General features: G+C 43.8%; 1 long non-coding RNA gene across 1 annotated transcript in view; it reads right to left on the bottom strand.

The window, feature by feature from the left end:
* Positions 1-6,000, bottom strand: part of LOC121669718 — a 190,476-nt gene that overhangs the window by 718 nt on the left and 183,758 nt on the right. Inside the window, exon 6 of the long non-coding RNA XR_006017876.1 lies at positions 4,148-4,188. This is a non-coding gene — a long non-coding RNA (uncharacterized LOC121669718). The remainder of the gene's footprint in view (positions 1-4,147; positions 4,189-6,000) is intronic.

Below are 6,000 nucleotides of genomic sequence, written 5' to 3'. Positions count from 1 at the left end.
GTCCTTCACACAGGGCAAAGCCTGTCCTTCACACCGGGCAAAGCCTGTCCTTCAAACAGGGCAAAGCCTGTCCTTCATACTGGGCAAAGCCTGCCCTTCACACCGGGCAAAGCCTGTCCTTCATACCGGGCAAAGCCTGTCCTTCACACCCAGAGTCGGGAGGCACTGACCAAACTCCACATCATGCTCGGGTAAAGGGGAGCTCTGCGGGTTGTTCGAGTCTGTCACAGAGCCTGTGTCACCTGCCAGGGCCATTCCACCTCCTGAGAATTCATCTTGCAGCTTTTTCCCCCTGCTCTTTCCAAGACCAGCTGCGGGTCTGGAGCCCTGTTCGGTGGCAGCTCTGCCTCGCAAGGCCAGCGGAGCCCGACGGGGCCGCGTGGGAGCTGCGCGGCCGCCTCCTGACCCAGCGGGCCGGAGCAAGTTACGGCTTCTCTGCTCTCTGCCCAGCAACTGCTCGAATCGGAACAGAAGCACTTCTCAGACCGTGCCTCGCGTGCCCCGATGCCCACGGGCTCGCTGAGCGGGGCAGGCAGGGAGGGGTGGCAGGGATGCGCGGCCGGGTGAGGGAAGGAGCAGCTACCGTGCGGCTCCTGCCGTGCGCTGCCCGCCCCGATGGCGTGAGGGAGAGCAGATGCTCTGTGGCTCCGTGCGCTCCCGGGCAGGGTCACCTCTCCGACGTGCCTCTGGGCCTGGGGAGCAAAGGTGACCCCGACTGGGGCCTGTTTTACTGCTGGCAGCGTACCAGCGACTGTTTTCTGGGTCTGCTCTGTTGACTCGAGTTTCAAGCTCAGCAGCATTAATTTGCCTTGTCTCCTGAGGGTCAGTGTCATTAGTATACTGCTGCTCTTCCCTTAACTTCTGTGAGATGTGTTTACAACACAAGGGCCCAAATCCCTTCGTGCCCCTTTTGTGTACATGTAAATACACATCTGTCCAACTAGACAGATGTTGATTTAGCATAGCTGGGAATGAAGAAGAAGAAAAGGAAGTGGACTCTCAATGCAAGCTGAGTGCTTGTCTTTCTTGGGCCAGAACTCACAGAAAAGAACCAACAAAAGTCTCTGAGAGAGATCTAATCCTGTCCCTAGGCCAAATCTAAAGACCACGCCTTCTGCCGTGCCTGAGAGCCATTTGTCCATCATGATCTTGAAAGCCTCTGTTGGTTCACTCCCTGCAGCATCCCCGGGGTAACCAGCTGTAGTGCTTAAGTGTCTGTATTTTGGAAGATGTTCTCTATGTCTAAATTCACTTGCCAGAATGACACATTAGACCTTGTGCAACTCACAGGAACTGTGGAGAGGAGTTTAGTTGCTTTACTTTTACAGCTCACAGTAAAATACTTGCTGGGTCTGAGACTGTGCTGTGTCTGTCAGAGTGCCTTGGGGGGCCCAGATCCATGGCCACAGGTACAGGCTGGCTGTGTCCTGGCTGGGTGGCTGCCCCTGGTTTCTCCACCATGGACAAGCGTGCTCAAATCCCTCTCAGTGGCAGCTCCTGCTGCTGCCACAGTACAACAGCTACAAGTACGGAACAAGCATTACCTGGGAGCCCCAGCAGCATATGACTTGCTCCAAAGGTGTCATGCAAAATGGCAAAATTTGAATCCATGGAAGTCAGTCTGTGCTATGTACTACCCAAAAATCTATGGATTAATTTCATCCTCTCAGTCTATATACAAAAGTGCATCTGTAAATATTGCCTAGCACTCTATATCCATAGTAGTAGAGATTCTGTGATTTAGTAAGACTTTCTTTAATTTTATTAATATTGAGTATAGCTCCTTTACAAATCTTATGTATGTGTACTGTGGTACTGCAAATTCCAACGATTTATGACCCCTCATTGTGCAATCATTTTAAAAATAGTTTTTAAATTGAATACAAACACTTTATCTGTATGATGGGGGTACATAAATTATGGCTACAGTCCTTTTTGCTGAAAGCTTATGGCTCAGAAAAGTCACAGGAAGGTTTAGTAACTGAAAACATGTTTAATAAAGGTAAGGTATTGCTATTAAAGCAAACAGTTATTCATGCTATATTTTAATTTAAGTACTTTTTATAGGAGCAGTATGAAGTAATTTATATAGATACAGCTGTTGAATGTCTGGTTTTGTTACTAATAACAAAAAATGCCCTTACATAAAAAGGCTGTTACCTGCACGAAGAGATTTCTATTAACCTACACAGAAAGCAGAGGGTCTAAGGCCACACTCCTGTGAAAGATCATCAGCTTCAGTACAGTGTTCCTTGTCTGCTTTCATGCCATCATGTGGGAAAAGAAAGGCAGTGGTATTTTCCTGATGCACTCAAAGGGTGTGTTGACCTGGTATGTATTGATAAGCAGGACTTTGGAGGACTGTGTGAAAGTGTCCCAATAAAAGTACATTGTTTAATGGAAAGTTACTTTAAGAACACATGTGGGAACCTTCAGATCCCATATGCCAAGGAATAATCTGCTCTCATTAAAAAAAAAAGGTGTGTTTATTGCATGGAAATTTATGAACCATTAAAAAGTAAAGTTGACCAACCATTTTTAATTTTCCTTCTTAATTTGGCTTCCTCTAAACCCAAGAACCCCTAACCTTTCCTTAAATACTGCAACTCATCAGCCTGTGAAATATCCAGGCTGAATTTTCTGTGAATGTCAAATGCATATTTTCTCTTGAACCTCAGCAGTGACTAAGTACACATACTCATAAACATTTCTGTGCTGTGGCTTGTGGTAGCTTTTAGCATGGTCTGAGAAAAACTCTTAAAATACATGCTTAAGTACACTGCTGAAATAGCTTCAAGAAATTTTTTGAAATTACTTTTCACTTCTGTTTTGATGAAGCTCAGGTAAAACTTAAGACCCATGTGCAGCCCTTTGTTCTGTTTCGGTGCAAGCAAGACCATGCAAAGGCTGTTTTCCAGGACTGAGCAGCCCAGCAGTCCTAATGGCTGACGTAAACCCTCTAAAAATGGCTTGAAATGGGTTAGAATAGCAGATCTGTCTCTTTCTGGCTGCTGGTGAAATAGTACGATTCACTGAAAATCAAATTTAACTTTACAATTTTGAATAATTGTAAATATTACCAGCAGAAAGCCCATTCTAAGCCCACAGATTTATTTGCACGTTTAAGGTTCCTCTTCCCCATTTGCCCATGGGTGCATTTGACTCAAAAAAGGAATTGCAAGGAACTACAAATATCGGCCTCAGGAGCCCAGATTTAAGACCTGAACTCAACCAAACAAAGAGCACCACTATCATTTGACAGATAGTGTTGCAGACTAAATTTTGTGAATATTCTGCCAATACGCTGCCAAGAATGCTTGGTAGAAATTGCTTGTGTGTGAGTAACACTGAATGTGACATACGGGGAAATTGTACATCTTTTGCTGGGAAGCAAGATCATATTAGGCAGTTAATCACTTTCCTCTAATCACTATTGCCATGGTTTGTACCATTTCTGAGACTCTTTCAGGGCTGTAACACTCAGAAGTGCTGGACTGGAGCATGACTATTCCATGCACGGGAAACTGGTGCACAGAAAAACACAGATGTGCACACACATACACAAACCATTTCCCATTAAAATCAATATTGGATCCCCTGTTATTAAATCTGAGTACCAAAATATACCCAAGGCACATTTCTTTAATTCCAAGCAGCAAAATGGTTCACAGGGTGCAGTGGAAGCACTAGGAACATCACTAGTATTGATTAATGGAATATGACTGAGGGCAGAAATTAAGCTGGGGATAGGGGTCTCCATTAAAAATGTTTATTGCTAAGTGCTCATGTATCACTTCAGTTCCTCTGCAGATTGGATAAAAAACCACATTACAACCTTCTTCAGGGAAAAAGAAAGACATTTAGCTGACATATTCGTCAAAGAAATTTCCCTTCCTTTCTTTACTCCAATCTTATTTAGGGTGCTAAGAGTGCTAATAAAACCTGAGAAGTACCAGTTTGGGAAGAGAGTTAAGTACATCCTTAACACAAAGCAACACTTGAAGCAAAATATATGCTTTTCTATTCAGCTCTGTTCTGCATTCAGTGGCCTGAATCTCAGACTAGGAAAATCAGATCTGTTTTCATATCTGCAGTTGGATACATAAAAACTGTGCCTCCCCCTGCCCCATGAAATTCATTAACTTACCCAGCAGCTCCACCAGGTTGTAATCAATTCAAGAAAACACCCTGTAATGAAGAAGAGAAAAAGTATTGATACCATCCACTCAATCTGTCACTCTCCAAGCCTGACAGCAACGTCAGAGTCCAACTGTCTAGCAAAGAGTCTTCAGGATGAGCCACTTTTGTCTGTGTTACTCTCTGGGTACCTACAGCTGCTCCAGAGTTCTTTGTTTTCACATCCAGCTCTTTTGCTTGCTGTTCCAGGCTCATCAAAATGGAAAACTCAGATCTGAGCCTAAAATTTCACAACACTTAAGCATTAGTAGAACTTAAAGAGACTCCCCTTTATAAAAACCAAAATACAATTCCTAGGGTATTGGTTTTATTTGTTTTATTTTTATGAGACCCATTGAGTTGTATCAGCTTGCTTTTTAATAAAACCTGCTATGTTTGCTCTTGCTGCAATGCAGAGTCAGAGGGATGGACAAGAACTGAGAACACCTCTGGTGAACATTTCCTGGAACCCCAGTGGACTTGGTTCTTACTTGTTCCTTACTCCTATGAGGTCTTTGACTCTAAACCCAGGGATTAACTTCTCTTTAGTGATTTTTACTTTCTTTTCATCTTAGTTTGGTCTAAATGTTGTTCTAAATTCCATGGAATGAAGTGATGGACCTGGGAAGAAGAGAATGGCATGTAGCTGAATCTTTAAAATCAGTCGATTTGTGGCATTGAAGGGAAACTTGCAGATAATTATCAGATAATAGAGACAGTAGGATGCTCTTGGCACAATACACATGTAAAGGACTTCCAGGAGAAGCTCCCTGTGCCCTTGCCCTGATTAGCAATTACTGGTGCAGAGGCACAGTCCCTACTCCTGTCTCACCGATGGAAATCTTCCATTGTTCTGCCTCCAAGGGAAAACGGTTTCCAATTCTGTGTGGATTCCTGTCTCCATCTCTGGCAAGGCATGCCACAGTCTGCACCACCACAACAAGGACTCATAGAGAGCCCAAGAAAATAAGAGATCAGTTAAACAGGAAAGCTCAGAAACTCAGTAGTCTGCACAGTGCTGCTTACCTATCCTAATCCATGCCAGCTGAAGAGCTGCCATCTGGTAAGGGGCTCGGCTTACACACAGCAAAGGCACTTCTCCAGTCCAAAGCCAGTGACTGTTCCAGTTCACCACAGTTCCAGTTTTCCAGTTCCAACACACACATGCACACCGACACCCCCCCAAAATGGTGAATTTTATTTTTTTTAGTTAGTTTTCACATCCCTGAAACCAAAATAATCTCTTAATATGGTTTTATTTGTTGAAGTGTTAACAGAGGAAGCACGTAGGTACAAGGACACAATCAGTCTGCAGGCACCTCCTGATGCTAATGCATGAACCCCCCGTGCTTGCTGCAAGTACAGCAGAGGGAGGAACAGCTCAAGAGCTGGAAAAACAGCAAAGGAAGGAAAGCATGTGTGAGTGAGTGAGAGTGGGAGAAAAATCCACAGTCAGGCCAGAATTCTGCTTGCCAAAAAAAAAGCTAAGAGATCTCTTTCCAAAAGAAATTAGTCAAACCAGGGAAACAAAAATAATAATGCTGTGTGCAACTTAAAGCAGCAGCTGCTATCTGAGAGAAAACATGAGATGAGTTAGAAGACACAGAAGATTAGTCTTTTTTTGCTTTTCAAATTATTATGTTTGTCAAGCTTTTGGCTCAAAAATGTTTGACCTAATCACATCTGTTTTACCAACTTAAATGAGAGGCCTGGCAGCTGTAGCTGGCAAAAGAATCTCCAAATCTGCAGACAACCTTCCAATATTTGGGCTCTTGTCTGAGCAATGTAGGGATAACAAAGTCTATACCCTCAAAGTGCCTGTGC

Source organism: Corvus kubaryi, unplaced genomic scaffold (genome assembly GCF_017639235.1).
Source record: "Corvus kubaryi isolate FWS band 111438036 unplaced genomic scaffold, C.kubaryi_AGA036_p1.0 37394, whole genome shotgun sequence".
Taxonomy (NCBI): domain Eukaryota; kingdom Metazoa; phylum Chordata; class Aves; order Passeriformes; family Corvidae; genus Corvus; species Corvus kubaryi.
This window is presented reverse-complemented; position numbering and strand designations above follow the sequence as displayed.